The sequence below is a fragment of the Saccoglossus kowalevskii genome, chromosome 13 (assembly GCF_978046115.1).
Source record: "Saccoglossus kowalevskii chromosome 13, keSacKowa6.1, whole genome shotgun sequence".
NCBI classification, from domain to species: Eukaryota; Metazoa; Hemichordata; class Enteropneusta; family Harrimaniidae; genus Saccoglossus; species Saccoglossus kowalevskii.
Genome location: NC_140653.1, coordinates 551,904 through 577,938, shown reverse-complemented (window position 1 = coordinate 577,938; position 26,035 = coordinate 551,904). Strand labels below are relative to the sequence as shown.

At 36.4% G+C, this 26,035-nt stretch overlaps 1 protein-coding gene and 1 pseudogene across 5 annotated transcripts in view; one reads left to right on the top strand and one right to left on the bottom strand.

Moving 5' to 3' along the window:
• LOC102804157 (uncharacterized) overlaps positions 1 to 26,035 on the top strand; it is a 196,507-nt gene that overhangs the window by 37,618 nt on the left and 132,854 nt on the right. The window lies entirely within an intron of this gene.
• On the bottom strand, positions 11,346 to 13,997 carry LOC144346049 (zinc finger protein 862-like; annotated as a pseudogene).

Below are 26,035 nucleotides of genomic sequence, written 5' to 3'. Positions count from 1 at the left end.
CTTAAAGCGTTGTATTTTGAATCGTCATTAAAACCTAAATTTATTACGAATAAAAACATAAGTTTATACATACAATGTACGATCATCGTTACTCCAGCAGTCAGTTGGCAAGCGGACGATGTTTCTGAAGCCAGCTATAGCAAGCGAGCAAGCGAACAAATCCGAGCGAGCGAAAAAAAAGCGGTCAGTTTCCAGTCGGAAAGCAGCGAGCAGTCAGAAATTAAGCGATAAGCGGTCGGGAAAAAAAACAATAAAAGCGAGAGGATGGGCGAAATGAGTACTATATCAATACTGTTGTGCAGCAATATTTTTAGCTCTGTCGAGTGGGGCTTATCATATGAGTAATTGTCTGTCGACCGTCGAAGTCTGTGTCAACTTTTTAGCTCCGTTGTTGACTTTGTCGAGCGGAGCTGATCATATGAGTGGTTGACCGTCGTCATCCGTGATTGTTTAATATGTATACATTTATTATACAAATAATTCAACTTGATCTATCAAGTCAGTGTTTTGTTTACACTGTAAACTTATGATCAGAGCACATTGAATTGTGGGAAAGTCAATGTTTATCCACACAACTTGACAAGGTTGTTGTTTTGTTTACTAGTACTGTTGTACTAAGATTGTTGTCATTGTTTCATAATTATTTGTGATATGTGATTATACATACAAGTCCTGCAAAGATTGTTCAGTTTCCTCTTATAATTTTGACTATTATAATACTATTCTTGTTTAAAAATAACAATTTAAATTATTTTAATAGTAATTAATATATTAAAATTGTATGTCCTTTTTATATATTCCAATTATGTAATGGACATTGCATTATCTATTATTTACATGCAGGAATAAAATAACTCAGAGGTTTCATCAAATATGCATAGACGCATAATCATGCATGAAATATAGTGCTAAATTGTTACTGATTATTACAGCATTAATGATTTAACAAGTATTTTGTAATATGGCAAATCGGAACAAACCAACTCTAAGCATCATCTTCAAGATTGATGATGTAAAGAGTGCTAGATAATACAGACGTCTGAGACAGAAGTGTAATGGCATCTGAGCTCCTATGGGAACACTAATATGTAATTTGGTTGAAGATGAGCAATACTATCATTGGCTGTGTTTGCAGCTGTCTTTTTTTTGAGCCATGCAATCTAGGTTGAATTCAAACCGTTTTTAAGGGAAACAAAATAAATTCATAAACTCGCTTGTAGTTATTAAAAGAAGCGAATATAAAATTGACTTTATTGCATTATTGACCTTCTGTCATAAGTGGTGTTCTCACTAGACGAAATAAGTCCTTGTCACAACGCCTTTCACTCGAGAACGTTGTTAAAATGTGTGTGTGAACAGAATATGCCATTGTGGCGCCGGCGTTTTTGACACCGACCTAAAAGGGGTGGACCAGATCATAAACGCTGTTGTCACACCCGGCTCTTGCACAATGGAATTTGCAAACACAATGTGTTGTTTGAACACAATACGACATCCAAATGCCCTCTATCGCCGACTTATTTTGGCATTACTTGCTTGACATAACATCAGTGGTCACAAGTCGAATGTCGAACTGGTCAGACGAAGAAACTAGATTACTGATATAATTTCCTGTGATGACACAATGAGTTTCAGATCAAATAAATTATTAGTCTCCGTTCGGACAAAGTCCGAAAACGAGGACTTATAATTCGGTCTTCGTCTGTGCATCCGTGCGGAGTCATATCTCAGAATCCCTTGGACCGATTCTGTTTATTCTTTGCATGTGCCTAGTGCTTTGTGTGGGACATATGCACATTCAGTGGTTCAGCGATTCGATTCAAAATGGCCGACTGGCAGCCATCTTGTTTTTTTAAAATGTTGTATTTTGGCATGTATGTATGGGGGTCTAAAAACTTACTCTGTGGCACGATTGGGCGACTCGCCGAATGTCGATTATTGCACTCGGCGACAGGATCGCAGTGTCACTCTGCGAAGAGCACGATTCCTATTGGTTGGTGGTTCGAACAGCGCGAATCACAATGGTCGATGTTCACTGCATGACTTATAAAAAATTAAATTTTAAATAGTAAAAATGGTACGATAAATAAAAAAGTGTGTAAACACTATGTACCGGCGACATGCCGCACTGTTCGGTGATCGGCAAGCACATGGAAGACAAATTGTGGGACCAAACAAATGGCACATGGTGTGCTGGCTAGAAAAAATAAATAGTGTAACGTGCACATTGGTGTTGACTGCCTATTTATGGTGTAACGTCATCGCCATCTTTAAGTTGTAAGGCTTCGTCCTGACGACTATGCTCATTAGCATAGGCGGCAGCTTCAAAGCGAGTTGAACGCGAAGTACTTTTCACGCGTTCTGCAACGAAAGTTGTACGTCTGCTTTGACTTTGTTGAGTGCATCAGGGAAAATAATTTGCATGCAGTGAAAAAAAAATCATTCACGATGTGCAACGTTTTGCCATGACAGCAGTTGTTTGCAATCGTCTGCCTTAGTTTAGATCATAAACGGACTCCAAACTTGTGGTCTACGATCGATTAGCTGGTATTTTAACCACCAGAAATGAAATACTTTGTAACAGTTGTGAAAAGTAAACAAAAACGGTGTTGGTTTGTGGTATGAATAAAATTGTTTTTGTATCATAATTTTTGAAGTCAGTATTACTGAAAATTATGGTTTATTTTTTAAATGAACGCCAAATTTCGGTGGTTCATATTGATCTTAATGTAGCAGGAAGGGATTTTTTTTTATCTTGATTTTTCAATAATTGATAAAACGGTTACTTTGTACCTTGTCATCATCCCAGCTTTTCGAAATTTCAGAAAGACCAGTGCTCAAACGCTAACACTACTACCGTTTCGTTAATATTTGCATAATGTTTCTAACATGTATATGTATACTACTGGTAATACTCTGTTGTTGACGATTCTGATAGAACGGGTGACAAGCTTCCTGTCGCAAAGAATGTATATTAATCTAACGTCCATTGTCAGCATTATTATCAGTCAAGACTTCGTCTGAGAAATCGTTATATTTTCTAAGTCTATATTCTATTTTAATAACACCATCTTACTAACGCAATGACGATGTAAAGAAAGAAAGCAAAGACGCCAATGACAAGACGAGGCAAAGAAAAACCTGCAACTCAGGGTCACATTTACTAATTTAGACTTGCCTACAGCCTGTTGTGATTCCGATATATAATCACAGGACTTTCGCGTTCATGCCTCGTTTACGCAATTTATATTTATTTTTCAAGAATTTGTCATCTAGGTCATATTATGACCAACCCCGCGAGTGGTTCGAAAGGGACGATTAGGCTGAAATATTCGCATCAACGCGAAAGAGTTTCAACTACTTAACCGATGACAACACCGATATGTGAGACCGGTGATCAGACAAGGAAGTGAGTACAGGAAATCTGTTGCTCGCCGACATCGGCCAAATAAACAAAGCCATCGTTTCTGTTTATGCAGAGAGCATGCACCCATCTAATTTTCCGTTGACACTGCCGTTTTAGTTTTCTATCCTCACCAGTAGTTTCAATCCATTCACATAGCTTTACGTTTTTGTTCTCTTAATAAAGTGATATTGATTGCCTAGAAACAGCTTGACCCGCTACGCGCTTTATTTGGGAATTCAAAGTGATGAATATAGTCATAACAAATTATACTTGCTAATGAAAAAAAAAATAACGTATCATCGTGTGAAACGTACTTCGCGCTCTACTCGCTTTAAAGCTGCCGCCTATGCTAATGGACATTGTTGCAGACGAAGCCTTACAACTTCAAGATGGCGTTAATGTTACCAGCTCCCTGATATTTACACCGTAATAAGGCAGCCAACACCAACGTGCATGTGTATTGTAACCCCCTTCATCCCCTCCGGAGGATGTTATATATGTTAATTAATCAATGTAAATACTTGCTGATTACCAAACTGTGCGGCATGTCGTCGGTAAATACTTGTTTACCGTAGTTTGTGAGCAGTCGGCGAAATAACCATTTAAAACTAAACATTTCTATAAAGCATGCTGTGTACCCTTACATACATCGACCATTGAGATTCGCGATTTTCGACCAACCAATGGGAATCATGCTCTTCGCAGAGTGACACTGCGATCCTGTTGCAGAGTGCAATAATCGACATTCGGCGAGTCGCACAATCGCGTCGCTGAGTTAGTTTTTAGACCCCCATACATACCTCATTTTGGACATGCTTTGTCAGTTTTCATTCAAACTTGGTACATAGATTATACTTGTTAGAATACATGTCCATGACGTTTTATTTCACAGTTGGATCAAAGATGGCCGACTGGCAGCCATCTTTTTTTTTGAAAATGTTGTATTTTGGACATGCTTTGTCAGTTTTCATTCAAATTTAGTACATAGATCATACATGTTAGGATACATGTCTCTGACCGTCCGTGAGTTCCTGAGTCTGTTTGTCTGTGCATCTGTCCGTGTGTCAGTCTGTCCAGAGTCATATTTCAGAATCCTGTGGACTGATTCTGTTCATTCTTAGCATGTGCCCAGTACCTTATGTGGGACATATGCACATGCAGTGGTTTAGCGATTTGATTCAAAATGGCCGACTAGCAGCCATCTTGTTTTTTGAAAATGTTGTATTTTGGACATGCTTTGTCAGTTGTCATTCAAACTTAGTACTAGATTACCGTAAAAACTCGATTAATTCGCGGTAGTAAAAATAATTATTTTTCAAGTGCACGAATTAATAGCCTAAAAACGGAAATTATTGGTTTTTGTTGCGCGAATTAAAAGAGTACTTTTTGATCGATTCAAAAAGGAGCTGTTTTCATAAATTTATTAGTGATTTGTTTTGTTTTCCAATGAACATGATTACAGGATGTTTTTTAGTGTCTCTGAGACTCACGTGGCTAGCGACATTCATGGCGTATAGTCGGGCAGAGAACACGCACTGCGTCAAGGACCACGCATCATGTTACACTTGAAATGAAACAGTGAAATGGCAAAGGTCACTCTGTACACAAACAAACAATGAACACGTGGCTACAAAGTAGCCGTCTGGCTGCACTGCCTTTTTTTATTTTTCTAGGCATCGCCCGGGTGATGTTATGGCAGATATTACGAAGCCCATCTTGTCGGGAAATATAACTCTGCGTTGATAAAAATGGTCTCAGAAAATGTTTAGAAAAAATAATGTTTCGCGTTGACCAAATATAATCATGCAAAGTATAAATTCAAAGTGTTTTAATACATTGGTGAGAGGTTGCATCACTAAGAAGGAAAAGCAAGCCAAAGTCGAAACGGGGTGCATCATGGACATGCATTGCCAGAAATGAGTGGACAAGATGGCCGACTTCCGCCCTGGCCAGTGTTCCCCAGTCAAATAAACATCACAGGATGTGCCATAGAGAATGCATTGCATAAACATCTATTAAAACAAAATTTAATTTTGAGTTTATATTTTTCATTTTTTCACTTTTGTGTGCTTCGTAATAGACAGGTGACGTTCCAAGCTTTCGATATGTTATAGATGTTTCCATCAAAACTCCACCATTAAATGCCCAACTTGCCGTAAAACTTGATGATATATCCTACACTGGCCCAGTGTATTACCAATGGACGATATGTAATTGTGTGCCAAACTCTATTTTTAAAAATAGGTAAATGCAGTAACGCAGGTGACTGTTCAAGTTTGTTCGCTTCGTTCTGGATACTCTCTGGTTCAATGAACACTGCGACGCAGCCAACACAGTTGTAGACGCAGTATTCGCTGCCCAAATTAGAGCTAAAATTCATGCATTTTTTACACAGATGTACGATCCAGTTGTTAGCAAATATAACTGTTTTAATCCAATTAACAACAGGAAGTAACCTGAATCAAGATTTAGTTTATGTCCGTTATTCCACGTTAAAAATTATCCCACTTTTCGAACGCGAAGCACTATCGCCATACTGCTTTTGATGCTGAAGGTCAGACCACAAGATCAATATATTGTATCGGCCGTTTTTCCTCTTTGTAAAAAAGGGGTTTCATCACACTGTCTGTCCGCGAGTTGTGTATTATTCTACGACAGTCTAGACTTTTGTTTTGTAATGCGTCAGACAAACTTAATTTGCATACCAATCGCCGTTGACTGCCACAATGATATTTATTTGAAGCCCTTGTTCCTGGCTTTTTGAAAAAATGATCTGTGACATGTACCACGAATTAGTCACGTGATTACTAAGTAAACATAGAGGTGTTATTTTGAATAAAAATTAGTTTTGTATGAAAACCGTAGGGGTTCTGTAAAAAAAGAAAGCTGAAAAATCAAGACAGCATCAGCCCCGTCAATGCCTCGAGAGTGTTAGAACATAGATTGCATATTTGTTTACAATGACACCAATTTACATTTTTCCTGTTATTTCACCCATAGACAAGGAATTTAAAAGCCTTTTATTTTTTATTGCGACAAGTTCTCAAAAAATGCTTCAAGGGTTTTATTCTGCGCCAATACGTTATCAATGTGTGTGAATTTCATGAAAGTAGGTCAATTTCTGACGACGCACAACTCACTTGAATGACCTCCATGGCGTCAGATTTCTTCTGCCTGGAAACGCAAAAAAACAAAACATTTGTCACGTTGCGCTGCGCTAATTTTGGACATTTAAAGCATCAGATGGACTGATTTTTACAACAAAACACATAACATGGAGTCACTTAGTAGCCTTGCAGTAATAAAATCCAAAACTATAAAGTTTTGGGTCCGTATTCGTCCTCCAAAAAGAGGCGAAGTTGTTACAGTACACGGCGGCCCTGCATAACTTGTCTGCCCGACTTTTTGGAAGATGGGAATTGATCATGTTTGCTGACGAAATTTTACCCTCTTGATTTGAATACTCAAAGTGTGAACCCCATTGTACTGTCGGCAATGCATTTCTGTTATAGGTAAAGTTTCGCTTCCTCTGAACTGCGTTTTTAGTTTTTCCTTGGGGCCTCTTTTTTGTGATTGATCAATAATCAGGAGCCGGAGTTGATATGACCGCGTCATCTTCAGTGTGCACTGTTTCTGTCGTGAAGGGATTATGCAAATTACGCAATAAGTCAATGTTATTGTTTGCGTCCAGACTTTTATCTCAAAAACAAATTGTACAGTATCCCGTTATAAAAGTAGTTTTTCTTATTTTTTTTTTTTAAAAAAAAGGGTATTCTAGATGTGTTTCAATTTTAATTTTGATAAAATTATGAGCCCAATAACTTTACAAAAGTAATAACAAAAAAAGCAAAATTCACGAAAATAACTCTACCGCATCCTTAAGTATATAACGGGTGGCTGTCTTCAATGCCATCTTAAGAGTGTACCTAAGGGTATCTCGTTCTCTGGTAACCACAACCATTTATTACATGGCTTCATATGATCAGCTGACAAATACAAGTGGACACAGAACAAAGGAAACAATAGATTACCTCACTTACTATTGTTTCCAACCCCAAGCTGTGAACCACTTAACATAACAATATACTCTCAATTAGGCTAAACAATAGACCTTAAAAGTCTATGACATCATCTGTTGTCTTGAATAATTTTGCATGTAATTATAGTCACTGCAATGGGATAGACAGGAAATCTCTACTTGACCAGATTCTATTGTCTATTTCCGGCAATGACACAACACACGCTGCGACAACTGAGTGATCAGCGACATCGTTTTGGGACACAATTGAACTTCAAGTACTTTTTTGCGAAACATGTTGCGCGGCGATTCTGACTTCAAGTGTGTGTTGACCAAAGTTTGACCCCAAGTCACGCACTGAGCTGGCGCGTTACCTTAGCAACCTTTTTGAATCCCATGTGCGAAGCACATAATGTGAGTCTTTGCAGTTAGTGTGTCTGTGTGTGTGTGTGTGTGTGTGTGTGTGTGTGTGTATGTGTATGTGTGTACAAATGTATGTGTGTACAAATGTATGTGTGTCCGACTGTTCCACTGCTATCTCAAGAACCATACATCGGTTTTTGATGAAACTTGGTGCATTGATGTTCTGGGCCAATGCGCAGATTTGATTAGGTTTTGGTAAAAATCCATGCTTGTTAATTACCTAATTTGCATGATAATTAGCTAATTTTTAGCTGTTCTGTGACTGTTCCACTGATATCTAAAGAACCACTCATTGGATTTTGATGAAACTTGGTACATAGATGCTCTGAACATATGCGCAGATTTGATTAGGTTTTGGTAAAAATCCATTATGCTTGTTAATTACCTAAGTTGCATGATAAGTAGCTAATTTTTAGCTGTTCTATGACTGTTCCACTGATATCTAAAGAACCACTCATTGGATTTTGATGAAACTTGGTACATAGATGCTCTGAACATATGCGCAGATTTGATTAGTTTTTGGTAAAAATCCGTGCATATTAATTACCTAATTTGCATGATAATTAGCTTATTTTTTAGCTGTTCCATGATTGTTCCACTGATATCTAAACAACCGCTCATTGGATTTTGATGAAACTTTGTACATACATGCTCTGAACTAATGCTAGGTTTTGATTATTTTTTGGTAATAATCCGTGGATACTAATTACCTAATTTGCATAATGATTAGTCAATTTTTGGTTTTTCCACTGATATCTCAAGTACTAATCATCACATTTCAATGAAACTTGGTACATAGATGTCATATGACACTGCACAGACCTGATAGTTTTTAGGGTAATATCAGTACATATTAATTACCTAATTTGCATAATTAATTAATTTTCAGCATTTGATATAAGTACTAATCATCACATTTCAATGAATCTAGAATTATGCAGACCCAATTAGTTTCCGGTAAATATTTGTGCATATTAATCACCTAATTTGCATAATTAACCAACTTTCACACTGATATCTCAGGTACTAAACATCACATATCAATGAATGTACATGGATGCTGTAGGACAATAGACAGACCTGGATAATTGTGGGTTAAAATCTGTACCTAATTAGTTTGGGGTAATCTGTTCATATTAATTCCCTAATAAGCATAATAATTATTTCATAATTTTTTGGTTCTAATCACTTTTCAATTAAACTTGGAAACATAGATTTTCTGTTACATTGCGCAGACCTCATTAGTTTTACACTCAAATCTGTTCATATTAATTTTCTGATTTGCATAATTAGTTTTCAGCTAAGTAATTTCAAATTATATTTAATGTGTCTCCAATACTCTCAGCACATGGGAGTTCTTTCTAAGCTTTCTTTGATTTTCTTTGGTGTCCCGCGCGTCAAACTAGTAAAATTGTTATTATATCCGAAGGTACTGTAATTACGCAACTTGTATGCATCTCTGTACTGGCTTGAATATATCAACTTGAACGTCGTTTACTTAGTGCACTGCTTTTCTAATTACGCAAATTTGTTTACAATATTGTACCGGCTCTGTACTTCGTTATGTATTGCTTTCATGATAATTAGGTTTTTTTTAACTATTGTTAGGGCACTGACCCGGGGTTATTGGGTCTTTGAATATTTCAATATCACCGACTTGATAATGCGTTGCATTTATAATAATTACGCAAACATAAACATACCATACGTCAAATTAAATTTTACTATAATATAATAAACTCTGGGCAGCGGACTTCGATCGCATTATTCACGTACATTTCGACTGAACTCTAATAACCACGCGTTTGGTTCATGCACTGATATTTAAATTCGGGCCACCCAGCTTGACGCAAATCAATATAGTTGCATGTACTTGTCATTTGTTCGAAAAATCTTTTAACTCTCACAAATACCATGGACGCGAAGAGTTAACTGTGGGTTAAATGAAAGGGAACGTCTTTCTTGGACAAAAAAGACATCAGTACAAGATTATGTGTGCAAGGTTAGATTTATAGAAGGTACATGACCGCTTAACTCTGTATTTTTTACCGAATCCGGTATAATGAAAATGTAACACGAGGTCAATCGCCCGATCAATCAAAAATGTCAATTTACGCACCATAGGGCGGTTCACTTAAATGACGTAATAGAATAATGGTGGGCACAGCTTTCCATCACGAAAATTCGTAATCGATGTGCTGACCGATGGATATTTATTGACTATGTAATAATCTTGCCCAACATCTGTAGTGTCGTGGGGGAATGATTTTTTTCACGTAAAATCTTCACCGAACCTAAACTGCTTGCTAACTGAAAGGCTGTGATGACGGAGACCATCTGCGATTGCGGCGACACCAAGTACTGATAACATAAAATTATATGTATATTTTTAATGTCTTCATGCAAAATATTCTGAGATATCCACTTTATTCTGACCCGCGAATTAATAGAATACAATTTTAAACATGTTTTTGAACACCGCGAATTAAAAGCATACATTTAAAAATTAGCGTTCGAAAATAAAATGGGTGCGCGAACTAATAGAGACCGCGAATTAATCGAGTTTTTACAGTATACATGTTAGGATACATGTCTATGACGATTTATTTCGCAATTGGATCAAAGATGGTCGACTGGCAGGCATCTTGTTTTTTCTTTTTATGCGGTATCTTGGACGTGCTTTGTCAGTTTTCATTCAAATTTGGCACATACATCATACATATCAGTGTGTTTCATAATCAGATCAAAGATGGCCGAATAACGGCTGTTTTTATTTTTGGCCATATTACTACTACAAGGAACACATGTTTTGATGTAAATAAACAATGTTGTATGCGCCACTTGGAACTCAAGTTTCAAGGACACGCTCGCGACAACCCCTCCGCTTTAATATGATGAGCACAACTTTCAAAAATTTAACAGGGACTATGTCATTTTCAATGACTTGTTTGCTGCTATTTCTGCTACCACCGTGTTGATTTTATTCATATTTGGTATGATTACATCTTGACACGAGTAGATGTGCTTTTGACAGTAATAATCACACCCTCCCAAAATATGCAAATTAGATCAATGCAGTACGTGTTTATTATAATTAGACATAGTCTTTACCTTGCCGTTTATTCGGTGTTATTTGCTTACTTTACTTCCTATGTCGACAGCTACTATGAGTTTAGAATTATTTCTCAGTACTTATTCACTGTTACAATGCTGTACCATTACTTTCACCATCCTACTACAGCCAGATCTGAAGGCCTTTGCCGCATTCTGGCCACGCTGTGTGGCGCGGATCGCGTGGACGGGTTTCATGTTCTCTGCACGTAATAAGCTTGGTTATTAAGCATCCTTTTTTGGGGGATGCCCGGTGGCCGAGGGGAAGACGTGTAGTGGCGTGAGTCTAGGCGATTAGGTGCCGTACGCGAGCTCCGGTTCGAGTCACGCACGCAGTACGTGTTTATTATAATTAGACATTGTCTTTACCTTGCCGTTTATTCGGTGTTATTTGCTTACTTCATTGAATTTAGATGACCATGTGGAAAAATTTGCCAGTTTTGTAGCTGCCAGTAGACCAGCATCAATATCACTGAATCTCTTCTCCACGCACCTCACCAGGGCATCTACCATTTCAACCCTACCACTTTCAAAGTTGTTGAGTGTCCCTTTCAAGTTTTGCCCATTATACTCCTGCTTCTCTAATACACTGCGAAGATAAGGTCCTGCCTACCCTGTAGAAAGAAATGCCACCACCATAACTACTCTACATCTAACTACAGCTACATCTAACATAACACTCAATCTAAAGTAGCAAGCTATTATACTGTTAATAGTTTACACCCACCTTTCTTTATATTTTGTGACTGTGAGGATCGTTGCCTGGATCTGCTCACGGGAGTGATACATATACATAGTGTATATACCTGCATCATTCCTCTGGAGTTGTTGTGAAAGAGACCAAACTGCAGTCAGTAAATCTGTCAGAAAATTAGCAAAGACTACAATCTTCTTTGAAGAAAGCAGCATTGTAAGGTGTTTGGCTTTAGGCTGTTTTTTGTTTGTATGATCTATTGCAACCTAAAAATTATAAGTAAACTATCAGATAAATAAATTGATGTGATAACTACTGTTGTGATTATGATAAAATGTATTGTATTACTTATATAATCTCAATCTATATTTAGTTTTACATTCATTTTTTAATGTAATTTTACATAATAGATTTACCTGTTCTAGATGCTGCACAAATGCTGCATATCCATTCCACATATGAATCAATGCCCCTAAAACATGAGAAACCCAACGAGTTCCTCCCACTCGGTGTGGCAAAGCTGTAGGTAATCCTAAAGCATGAAACGTTTCTTTCAGATTTGTACATAAGTATACCTTTGATGGCATCTTTGAATGCTAACTCTAATCTATGGACAAGGCAATGCATGAGTACAATCTCTTTAGAAATGTTAGTCTGTAATAGTGTGATGACCACTGATGAAGTACCTGTATTCACAACCAAATCCAATGATTTTTTGCTCAACCTCTTCCAATGGTAAATTTTCAAATCCAAGAGAGTCCATTAAAGCTTTGTATATTCCTGGGGCATTTGCTCTTTTCACTGCTTGCATTCCAAGAAAAACTGTCTTGACCTCTCCAAGGTTAGCAAATCTGCTATAGACTGCTTCATTTTCAATAGTTGACACATCCACCAAGCCATCTGAAATCAGGCTCATAAATTTGGCATTTTTGATATTAGTTTCTTGCGTTTTTCGCTCCACAACAGCCATTGCATCAATAAATTGTTTACACTGTTTATCATTCCGGGCAGTTCTAAATAGGATTGTCAGACGATCAAATGCTTTGCGGTTTATTTGCTGAATACATTTCTCTGCTTCTGTTTCTCCAGGCTTGGCATTTCTACGAGTAACAATTGCAGCAGCCTCTTTGTACCCCTTGAATAATGCATGTTCTGACAAAACTGTCCTTTTCTTGTTGCTACATCCAGTAACTAGAGGACCTGCTGCATACTTTGTGTATTTATCGGGAACAAGGGACCATAAACACTGCGACAAACTTGACAGAACATTTTCGAAAAAGGAGTATCAGCCTTACCGAGGTCGTGAATCACCCAGGGAAAAACCTTTTTCCAAGATTCCTGAAACTTCCTTTCACGTTTGTGCTAATCGTATGCTTTATGTGCTGCAAGAATATATTCCCCGTCTTTTTTTTAGCTCCGCTGTCGACTTTGTCAAGCGGAGCTTATCATATCAGTGATTGTCCGTCGTCGTCATCCGTGTCAATGTTTTACTTTTTCGACTTCTTCTTGAAAACTACAAGCCTGAATGCCTTGATACTTTGTGTATATGTACCTTGGGTAGACCTCTCTCAGATTTGTTCATTTCATGATCATATCTTCAATTCTCTAATTTTCGTGAATATTTTTGTCATTTTTGGTAAAAAGTGATATTTTCAACTTCTTGTTAAAAACCGCAAGTCCAATTGCTTTGATATTACATATATAGGTACTACATGTGGACCTCTCTCAGATTTGTTCATTTTGTAATGATATCTTCTATTCTCTAATTTGGGTGAATATTTTTGTCATTTTTGGTAAAAAGTGATATTTTCAACTTCTTGTTAAAAACCACAAGTCCAATTCCTTTGATATTACTATATAGGTACTACATGTGGACCTCTCTCAGATTTGTTCATTTTGTAATGATATTATTAATTCTCTAATTTTGGTGAGTATTTTTGTCATTTTTGGTAAAAAGTGATATTTTCGACTTCTTGTTAAAAACCGCTAGTCCAATTGCTTTGATATTACATATATAGGTACCACATGTGGACCTCTCACAGATTTGTTCATTTTGTAATTATATCTTCAATTCTCTAATTTTGGTGAATATTTTTGTCATTTTTGGTAAAAAATGATATTTTTTTCTTGTTAAAAACCACAATCATTTATGGTGAAAAATGATATTTTTGAATTCTTGTTGAAAACAGCAAGTCCCATTGCATTGATACTATCCATATTGTTCATTTTCTAATGATATCTTCTGTTCTTTAATTGAAATGTGCATCGCTAACAGTGGAACTATCTCAGCCGAGAGGCTGCTTGTTCTTTGCTGCTGGAGGCTCAATATTCAAATATTTATACATTTTGTTCAGCGTCAACAGACGACAGTGTTTAAATGGCGTCACCCAGTTCAAGATCCCAAACCATGCGTGAACACATGAACAGCGCCACCAATCTCGGCAATTTAATTTACCAATCGATATTTATTTTTAGTATTTTAAGCTTTGCAAGCCTCCAGAAATATGAAATTTGGGTTTTCAGGTAAACTTTTCATTCATACGTTTCATCTTTACAATAAAATAGCAGGACATTCGGGTCAGCTTCTTTTGAAAGTTACTGGCCCTGCACAAAATTAGGTGGACTCGGGCCACCGAGTTAGCCTGAGTTTCGCACACTGCCACCATGGTGTTGATTTTATTCATATTTGGTATGATTACACCTCAGCACGAGTAGATGTGCTTTTGGCAATAATGACCACACCCTCCCAAAAATATGCTAATTAAACAATGCAGTTATTTGAACTTTGATTTGACCCAGGTCCTGGTAATATACTAAGACCTTAATTAACAAAGAAGTCATGTACATTAAGGTTCACTCAGATTTATGAATGCAGTTTCTTGAGCAAGTATACATGTATGACAAATAGTTTTGTTGCACTTTGTAGATTCTGAACATGGTCTGTGGAAGTTTTCAGTTGTCAGTACAAAACTAGATTATGGGAAATTACTTCATGATGAGTTGTACCCACATTGAGTACATATTCATTCACCTGTTTGCAGATGTTTTTTGTACTATTTATAATCAAATAACTGGGACTGTGACATTCATGTCTTGTTTGAATTGGAAGAAAAAAAATAATTAATTCATTCATATGCCCCCCCTCCTCTTAATAAGAAGGTGCTCAAAATCATATAAATAAATATACACTTTAATTTTCAAAATGTCAGTTGTACAAAAATTATGTGTGACTTTGCAAACATTTAGACAGCTGTTATTTAAAGCTGGGGAGTCGTCACCTGCGTATGCGTCAGGTGGCTATAGTGTGTCATTGTTTACAAACAAGCATCAACCCATGATCTTAGCGTGTGTTGTTATCATCGCATGGGACTCAATTCCCACGCATGCGAAGGTGACGACCCTCTCGCTTCAAAGAAATGTTCCATCCTTCATCAGATATCGTCTTAAAACATAAAATTTTGATTTATTTCTAAAATTTATAATCTGCAATACTGCACTATCATTTGAAATCCTACCTGTTAAATGTGAATATTGATGAATGACCATTGCTGCAATGTACCGATTATTATTGTTATCATTGTTATCAGTCTGTTTAATTTTTAATCCAAAAAAAGAAAATGTCTGCCCGTTTAGTAAATCATTGACATGAACTGCATATAAAACACATTAGCATATTTGTTTTTGAGACAATTCTAAGCAGAGGTACAGTTATAAAAAAGATGGCTGCCAAGACTATAGTTTGAATAGAAATACTTGTTAAAATCACTATCTTTACAGCTAGCTAACTCAGCGTGATATATTAGATGGGTAAGTCTCTTTATCTTTTAATAGCCAGTAGGGCATTGCATTTGTAAATGTTCATTGCATCTCACCATTTGCTTCTCAGTAGCTGAACTTTGATCCCTGGCTGAATTTGTGCCTTTAGAAATCATTTCCCCAAGGAGATGTGGGAGTAGCTTAAGGTTTTTCTCCTTTCCTTGTCAAGTTTGATGATATTATTGAAAGTTTTTTGGTGTTTTAGAAATCAATAAGCTTTAAAATATTCATGATTGACTGCTTTAATAAGCTTTGCACAAAGCAAACAACTCATCCAAAAAGATCTAGCTGATCTACCTGAGGTTTATTGCCTTTAATGTCTTTCTAAAACCAAACCAAGTTATTTTTAGAATCATGATAACAGATTTGTCTGTCTCATTGTGCTATTATAAATGTATAGTACTGATACTTCATTATTGCAGGGTGAGTATTATCTGCATGTCATGCTATTTTAACTGCCAAATCTTTTTTAGCTCCGCTGTTGACTTTGTCCAGCGGAGCTTATCATATGAGTGATTGTCCGGCATCATCCGTCGTCGTCGTCCGTGTCAATGTTTTACTTTTTTAACTTCTTCTTGAAAACTACAAGCCTGAATGCTTTGATACTTGGTGTATATGTACCTTGGGTAGAGCTCTCTCCGATTTGTTCATTTTGTAATGATATCTTTAATTCTCTAATTTTGGTGAATATTTTTGTAATTTTTGGTAAAAAGTGATATTTTCGACTTCTTGTTAAAAACCACAAGTCCAATTGCTTTGATACTACATATATAGGTACTACATGTGGACCTCTCTCAGATTTGTTCATTTTGTAATGATATCTTTAATTCTCTAATTTTGGTAAATATTTTTGTCATTTTTGGTAAAAAGTGATATTTTCGACTTCTTGTTAAAACCACAAGTTCAATTGCTTTGACATTACATATATAGGTACTACATGTGGACCACTCTCAAATTTGTTCATTTTGTAATGATATTGTCAATTCTCTAGTTTTGGTGAATATTTTTGTCATTTTTGGTAAAAAGTGATATTTTCGACTTCTTGTTAAAAACCACAATCATTTATGGTGAAAAATTATATTTTTGAATTCTTGTTGAAAACAGCAAGTCCCATTGCATTGATACTATGCATATTGTTCATTTTCTAATGATACCTTCTGTTCTTTAAATGAAATGTGCATTGCTAACAGCGGAGCTATCTCAGCCGAGAGGCTGCTTGTTTTACTTACGAACAAACATACTTATTTAAATTATGTGTGTTAAAATTTGTCATCCTCATATATGCGGCTATGGCAGAGGTATCATCAATAGACATGGAAGTAATTATTCATAAAGACCCTGTGACGTGTTATCGTCTGATTATCTAAGGTTTAATTGAGAAGTGTGTTTGTGCAGTGTGTTACAGTCTCCGGGGAAACACAGGTTTTATATATAATACAGACACAAAACCATGAGTTTTCTGAAACTTGGGATACCGGTAGTACCCTACGCATTCAAGCCTGAATGCCGTAAAATCTCTTGTTTTAGCGTCACTCTAATTTAGGCTTCAGGGAAAAGTGAAAGGCCTTAATTTGGTACTAAAATTAGCGTCACGAAATGTTGAGAATTCAGTCAATCAAAAAAAAATGACAAAAAGATACTCAGTATATTTAATGTAATATGCTTTTATTTTTTGAATTTTGTTGGTAATATTTAATGTAATATGCTTTTATTTTTTTAATTTTGTTGGTAACATAAAGTATCTTCTAAAAGAAGTTTAAAATAAAAACAAAGTTGTTTTCGAAAGTTAAACTGAGCATTGATTTTTTTTACTGTGATAACAGCTCATTGTCCGAAACAAAGTTTCCCCCATCACGCTAGCTACAATGAACCCTACCCTTGAATATGCGTCAATGACTATGGGGAAAAGCTGAATTAGAATTATATTCAGGCGTCAAGAAAATTTAGGACAATGGTGATGTACGTAGCCTTTGGGCGGCTTGTATTAAAACCCTTAGAATTCGACACACACACAATTTTCAACAACAACAAATACATTTTAATTAACAGCACAGACACATAATATTAGGCAACTATAACAATTCGCAACATTGACTTTCCCTTTAAATACCTTGATTATATTGTGATTAGGTCAAAAATACACTAAAATCACGTATTTTGACATGTTCAGAAGCAGTTCTTTTGCATGTGTTGTTTGACTGGTTTAACCATTATGGATAGTTGATTTGATTTGATAAAATTTGATTAAAGATGGCTGACTGGTGGCCATTTTTTTTTTTTTTAACAAATTGTATTTCAGACCTAAGTCTTGTACTTGTACATGCCTTGAGTAATTCACTTCAAACTTTATACACAGATAGTACATCAAAGATGACTGCTGACCATTTTAGTTGGAAAAATATAGAAAAGTTTGATTATGTAAAACTGAACACTGATGATGTGGTAATACATGTATCCAACACTGACACTGTAAATGCTGACATACATATACAACTATATACAATTCAAGTCCAACCTACTATTCACCAACACATTGTGCATGTTCAGAGAAATAAAGCAGGATGTGATGTTAGATCAGAATTTCAAATTGTTTTGCCTAAATTATGATAATTTATGCAATACTAATATTAAGTGATAGATAATGAAACCTGTTGCTGTTGACCCAGAATGATATCAGCTGGGTAATTTTTTGGCTCAACGGACCATACATGGTAGGTCCAAGTTTTCTTAATTTGGTAACTTTGGCGAATATTTTAAAATGGTCATTTTTCGTAAAAAATGCTATTTTCTTCTCTGAAACGGATGTTCCGATTGCACTCAAACTTGCGTGGTATATACCTTGGGTGGACCTCTATCAGATTTGTTAATTTCATGTCCATATTTTCAATTTTCTATTTTTAGCGAATATTTTTTGTCATTTCAAAAATGCTATTTTCGACTTCTTCTCCGAAACTGGTAGTCCGATTGCTCTCAAACCAGCATGGTATATTGCCAAAAATTATGCAAATTAGCCCCCCAAAACTCTAAAATTTCTTCTGTGCTACTATGACACTAAGTGGTCTACAGTGCTGATATTGATAATGCATGTGCCTTGAGTTGTCCTCTATCAGTTTTGTTAATTTGGTAAGGAAATTTTCAATTTTCTAATTTTGGCGAATATTTTAAAATGGTAATTTTTGGTCAAAAATGCTATTTTTGACTTCTTCTCTGAAACTGATGGCCCGATTGCACTCAAACTCATGTGGTATATACTTTGGGTGGACCTCTATCAGATTTGTTCATTTCATGTCCATATCTTCAATTTTCTATTTTCAGCGAATATTTGTTGTCTTTTTTGGTCAAAAATGCTATTTTCGTCGTCTTCTCCTTAACTGGTAGTCCAATTGCTCTCAAACCAGCATAGTATATACGTTGGGTGGACCTCTATCAGATTTGTTCATTTTGTGACATTTTCAATTCTCTATTTTTAGCAAATATTTTGTAATTTTTCATCAAAAATAGTACTTTTTACTTGTTCTTCAAAACCAGTACCGTAAAATCTGTATTAGAAGCCGCATCCCTAATAGAAGTCGCACCCAATCTTTTTGTACAATTGAGAACCAAAAATTCATCATTTCTCATATGTGTAGATGCTCTAATATAAGCCGCATCCCCTCTGTTGCTTTGTACCAATTTTAATAGAAGCCGCGGCTTCTAATACAGATTTTACAGTAGTCCAAATTCTTTGGGACTTGGTACACATGTAGCTTGGCTGACACTTCACCCAGTCACTAAAAGTGGCCAAATTTATCAAAAATTTCAGAAATTCATGATTTTTTTATTACATTCTCCCTAATGCACAGTTGTCGGAAAATGGACAAAACTTGGGCAGATTATACAATGATGCCATATTGAAATTATATGCTCACAGGGAGATATGTAATGTTTCCCATTTGTTCTGTCAACTGTTTCTCATTCTCACATAGCACATGGGAGTTCTAAGTTTCCTTTGATTGGGCTATTGTGATTGTAATAAAAACATAACCACTCAACATATTTAAATGTGTATAGACATGATTGATTTTGGTGGAAAATTATGCAAATTGCCTAATTACATACCAATATTTAGGCTATTTTGGTGATATCTTGAGAACCATTTAATATGTTTTAATGAAACTTGGTGCATAGATGTGTTGGGGCAGTTTCCAGATATATTAAGTTTTTGGTGGAAATTCATGCAAATTATCTATCAGCTAGTGAAATTCAAGCTATTTGGGTGCTATGTCAAGAACCATTCAACATATTTCAACAAAACTTGGTATATACATGTAATACAAATAATTGCAAATATCATGTTATGTTATTCTCTCAACACGCTGGAGTTTTTTTAAAGCTTTCTTTGATTCTAATTTTATTGAATATTTCTGTTATTTTTGTAAAAAATTCTACTTTTAGCATTATGTTTTATTGTTTCACTCATTGCCTTTTGGGGTATTTGTCATATACAGCACTGATCTTCTGTACAATAGCCGTTGAGCAGCAGGCCATTGGTCTATTTTTTCCTATTGTACTCAGCTCCTGTGGGATACACAGTTGGTAGCATTGAAAACAACTACGTTTAATAGTCTAAGCTTACTTGCATTGTTTGTATTTTACCTAATTTTTATGGCCAGTCTTGTTAGTTGCTTGTAAGTAAAATCACATTTACTCTAATTGATGTTGCCTTAAAGCACCACAAAATTGCTGAGCATTTTTTAGGTGATTTGAAAAAACTAAGTGATTTGGTGGTCTGGAAGTATGTGTACCTAAATATTGCAAGCAACACAAATTTTACTCTTCAAATTATGACTGTTTGAAAGTAAAAACATTTTTTCTTAAATCTGCATGTAGGGATTAGGCTGATATCTTTGTAATCACATTCTGTTATGGCCATTGAATGACTAGCCAGAATAAAGAATTACTGCCTAACTTGATCCATAAATATCCAGATGTCCACTCTTTATTTACAGTAATTATCTTACTACAAATGTATTGGCGATCCGATCCGCTCCGCTTTGCTAGGATTGCCCTCATAATCACTTTTGTCATTTTGTGTGTGAGTGTGTTATAGGGAAGAAACCAAAATCAAACTGGGCGGTTTCCTGCGGGACTCCACTAATGCCCGAACCGGCACGACATGGCACGGAAATACCGTAGTTTTCCCGAACCGGAGCTTCCCCGGGAGTAGTGATTCACACTTAATTTGAGGTGTCAATTGTTCACAGGTCTTGTAAGTGCGGCATTTCATCGCCAACACAGGTAGTTCCCCGGCAAGACCGGCGATTCCCCGTATGAAAGTATGAGGAATGCATTTTATAACAACAGAAATGTACATCAGAAATTCGCTAGAGGAAGCATTTTACGTAACATAGTTGCCAAGGGAAATTAGTTGGTGTAATGTAGCAAATACATTATTATGTAGCCATAATAAAACTTTATTTATGAAACAATGTCTATTCACAGTCACTCTGTGGTATATTCAAATTCGTGACTGTCTAAAAAATATGCTAATGAACGTTTTTAAATGTATATATTCAAGTTCAGTTCATTAAGGTTTCCTGCTTTATTCTTGCCTTGTGCTTGATTGGTAAACTACATTTCAACTTTCTTAAAATGGAGTATGACTGGATGTTTCAAGATTTTTCGGATGGCTCAGAAAGTACTACACTTTTTAATGTACCGGTAGGCGGCCCTTCTCAGGACCTGGAGTGTGAAGCTAGTGTATCTGATATAATTTGTATCGAGTGATTTATGTTTACAATATGACTGGATGTTTGAAGATTGTTCGGAAAATACTGTTTTTTTAAACGGACCAGACTGAAGAAGTCGAAAATGCCCAGACGCCAACAATTGCATGTACGTGCAAGACAAGTTATACGACAACGCTAGAGATCCTACAAACGTGCTCCTGAAAGGAACTATCATATAAAACAATGAAATTTCCATGACCTGGGCAGTCTATGTTTTTGTCATTTATATGCTGGACTGGGCTTAACACAGTGACAAAAATACAGCCATGAATTGGAGTCACAGTGACGTCATCTTGAGTTGGGAACACGCTCTACAGTATCGGCAACGTGGAAAAATATTTAAACATGACCCAAAGAAGACATAATATATTGGATTGTCTGTATACAAGTATATCCGACCCGACCCCGTGTATTCAACCTAAAACACATGAATACTAAATATTTATAATTAAATACGGGCATACTAGTATTTATCAAAAAAAGAAATATCCAGACCAAACACAAGGGCATAATTTTATAATACATTTACTTGTACGCATGTAAATTTCTGTTGAATGTCCGTACATGCATGGTGGTCGGTGGTACATACGTCAGCTTTCAATATAACACTCGTTTCGCCGACAAAGAAAAAAATATTCACGACGAACACAATAGCATAATTACAGCCGTGAAGTGGAGTGTCCATACACAGGGTCGGTGACCCAGAGTGAACAAAAATTCAAATGTTACCCCAAAACATGAATGAAAAATATTTACAAGTAAATTCGACCCGGCCCGTGCAAATTATTCGACCACGAAAACATTTACATGCAAATTCAACTGACCCTGAGTAAAAAAAAAGTCTAGTTAGAAAACATGAGTGCTAAATATTTTAATGTAAATCCGACTACAATTACGGCATTCACTCTATATCACCAATGAAATAATAACAACAATAGTCTGATATAAAATGGGACTGTATGTTATTTTATTTTTTTCAATCGTGGAACTTAAATTCAGCACTTGGAAGTTCTGCAGAACGTTGCTAATACCAATCTTGCCTAGACTAGAGGTCAGACACGGGTGAAATTGTGTGAATATATTAAATCTAGACGCGCTAGACATTGAAAACATCGCAATAAATGTAGCAACATGTCACTCGTTGATAAAAGTGGCACTCCTCTTCAGGGACTTGTAAAAAGTCAGTCGTTTTTTGTCTTTGGAAAGGTGGGAACATGCGAACAATGAGACTATAATAATGAAAAATGAACGCCGGTTTACCCCGGTTAAGTACCTGTGTTGGCGGAGACCCTTTGTGGCCAAGGAGCTTATCACCAATGAAAGAAATATTGTTAACACAACGGCAAAATGTATATCATACACGCGGCTACAACGCCAGTTGGACCGGCTAAATAGTATTCACAACAAGCACAATGGCATAATTTATATGATACGACTGTGAATTGTTTGACTGCCCATACATTTGGTCAGCGGTACGGTCGACAACGAATATTCTGTACAATTACATAATACAGCGTGTTCAGTTGGGAGTGCTGTCATTTTAAACTGAGTACAATATTAACAACAATGGCCTGATATAGAATGGAGCTGTATGTTATTTTATTTTTGTTCAATCGTGGAACATGAACTCAGCACTTGGAAGTTCGGCAGAACGTTGCCCAACACATATCTTGCCTAGACTAGAGGTCAGACATGGATCAATTTGCGTGAATATATTAAATATGCAGACACGCTAGACAGTGAAAACATCGTAACGAATGTAGTAACTCGTTGATAAAACGACAGACTTTTTACAAGTCTTGTAAAAAGTCTGTCGTTTTTTTGTCTTTAGAAAGCTGAGAACATTTGAACAATAGGATTATAATCATGAACAATGAGCGCCGGCTAACCCCGGAAATATGCCAGTGTTGACGGGAACCCTCGGCCAGTCAAGAAGCTTCTGCTGACTTCTCGGGTTTTGTCGGAGAACTGCGGGAAACCGCCCAGTTTGATTTCGGTCACTTCCCAGATGTCCAATCTTTATTTACAGTAATTATCTTACTACAAATGTATTGGCGATCCGCTCCACTCTGCTAGGATTGCCCTCATAATCACTTTTGTTGGCGATCCACTCCGCTAGGATTGCCCTTAGAATCACTTTTGTCGTTTTGTGTGTGTGTGTCTGTGTGTGTACATTTCAAGTGTTTTCACGTATGATTTCTTCTGTGATTTTTTTGGCTTAGCCGATTTCTTTCAAACTTGGCAGGTAGGTCACACCTTCACCCTAGTTATAAGGAAAAATCTGAAAACAATTTTTGGCCCACCATTGCCATAGCAACAACCAAAAAACTGATTTTTGGATAGCTTCGCGCCAAATGTATCTCCTCCTACAAATTTGGGATAAAACACTTCAGACATAGCTCATTCTACTCAGCTTGAGTGTGGGCACAAAGTTACTATTTGAATTTTTGATATCTGTTTTCATTACCGAGAAATTTGACCCCGAAGTTGGGGTAACTTTTCACCAGCAATGACTCGGCTGGTTTTGTTCAAACTTCACAGGTAGGTCGTGCCGTCACTAATTGGAAAAAAATCCTGGCCCACCACTGCCATTGTAACATCCAAAAACTGATTTTTGAATACTTTCGCCCCAAATGTATTACCTCCTACCAGTTTTGTACACAATCAGTTGGCATCGGTGTCGCTGGGTGTATATGATAAAAGGAAGTTGTGCAACCAAATTTGCCGAGTTCGCAGTTTTTTGCCAAGAAAAAAATAACAAAGGCAAAAACTCACGCTTTTCAGCATTTTTGTAATAAAGACATTATTCTCTATCAATAATCCGCCCAAAACAGGAACATTTCTACTAATTCTTGTGTTTTTTCAAAAAATCTGCGATTAGGCTGCGAAAGTAGAACATTCCGGAGGGGGCGAAACGGAAGAGCCAAATTTAACGCGTAAAAATAGAACGCGTATTTTGACCTCTAATCGGTCATTGCCAAAGAGCCCTGCGTCCATTGCCTGGCGATGCTCTTCCGTTTCACCAGTTGCGTTTTTTTTACTCAAATTTGGGCAGTACTGTTAGTCACGAAAATTGATGAATAATTTAATACACATAAAATATGAATCACGGGCTAATTCAATGGTCACCGAACACTCCACTACTAAACAATCTGTGGCAAGATAGTAGCGTACTGTATATTTGACCCAGACTTGACAAGCGTGGTACAGTTTTTTGCGCGTGTCCGTAATACCGCGCACAAAGAATTGTGGGACAGAGTCCTTTATTTGCTGGCATTCTTGATTTTTGACTGCAGTTCTTTTTTATATTTTAGAGTAAATGCTTCTGATATGCTCTTAGGTTGCTTAATATCCGTCTGAAATTCTGGACTGTGGTCATATTTTCCGATTATGAGTCGTATGTTTAAATAACTCACCGTGACTAGTGTTTTGCATTATGAAGTATATTATTATGAAGGTCTACACACTGTACTTTGGGTAAATATTTACCATTTCGTTATTTCGCTTTCCAGCATTTACAGGAAACGCTTCATTCTAGAAATTCCTATCGCAAAACAGTTGGAAATAATAAATGTAACAGCAGAATACGTCCTAGCACAGTCACTCTACTAGAATGGTGTTTGCGAACTTCGTATTAATTATAAACCGACATTAGCTTCACGTTTATGTCACCATGGAAACAGTCAAATACGTATTGCTTGTTTTTGAGCGGAGCGGATCGCCAACCAGCCTACCGGCTTGTATCAGTATGTCCCTGCTTGAGAGGAACAGTAGGAGGCTGCTAGTCTCCATCTGTCTTTACTTCTAAAACTACAAAAAAAGGGATTTAATAATACTCTGGATATGTCTTTAAGGATGTACAATGTATATACAACATCTGCTCATATGTTCACACATATGTTTACATTTGTATAATAGTAACAATGTTTAATTTCTAAATTTTGGTAATGGTAAATACTTTTTTAGAAAAACATTTATAAGTAAAATACAAAACTACATGTATTTGGGTGTAGTTTTCACAAATTAAAACATTTTTAATATGTAATCAGATAGTTGGAATTTAGGACCTTGTAATAAATGATTCTTCTTTGATATGCTCTTGTTGAATCCGTCTGTTAAGATGTGCTGTCTTGGAAAAAGGTATGTACATGTAATAGTGCACAAACTGTGATAGTGGATTCATTAATTTGAGTGCATATCAGAGTTCTGCTATGTATTGTTGAAGCTGACTTGCAGGCAGTTGAATTGAAATCAGTGCAAAACTACTGTTTTGCACACAGCATCTATATTCCCGGCATGTACCTGTCTGTGTTTTACAAAGCCATTAGACAAGATCAAAATGAAACTACTGTGAACTGTGGATTGCATCATAAAATATTATATAGAGATGTATTGAATGCTTTCATATAGGTGAATTGTCAATTATGTGTTGTCTCTTCCTGTCTCTTCCCAGGCTGCTGATTAGGGTAATTGAAACCTATCCATCCCATGTAACAGCCAAACTAACCTTTGACCTTCTAATTATGCAAACTGAGTAGAAATGTCCACACCTTATACTACTGAGTTATTATTTGAGAGGTAGTCATATAATGTAGGGAGTTTCATGGAAGTGTGAATCTTCATACAAAAAGTCTGAGATTTATTGAGTCAAATAATGTCATTGTTATTGACTCCCGTGTGCGAAGCACAATGGGAGTCTTTGCAGTTAGTTTGTCTGTCTATATTTGTGTCTGTGTGTATGTGTGTCCATCTGTTCCACTGAAATCTCATGAACTATACATTGTTTTTTGATGAAACTT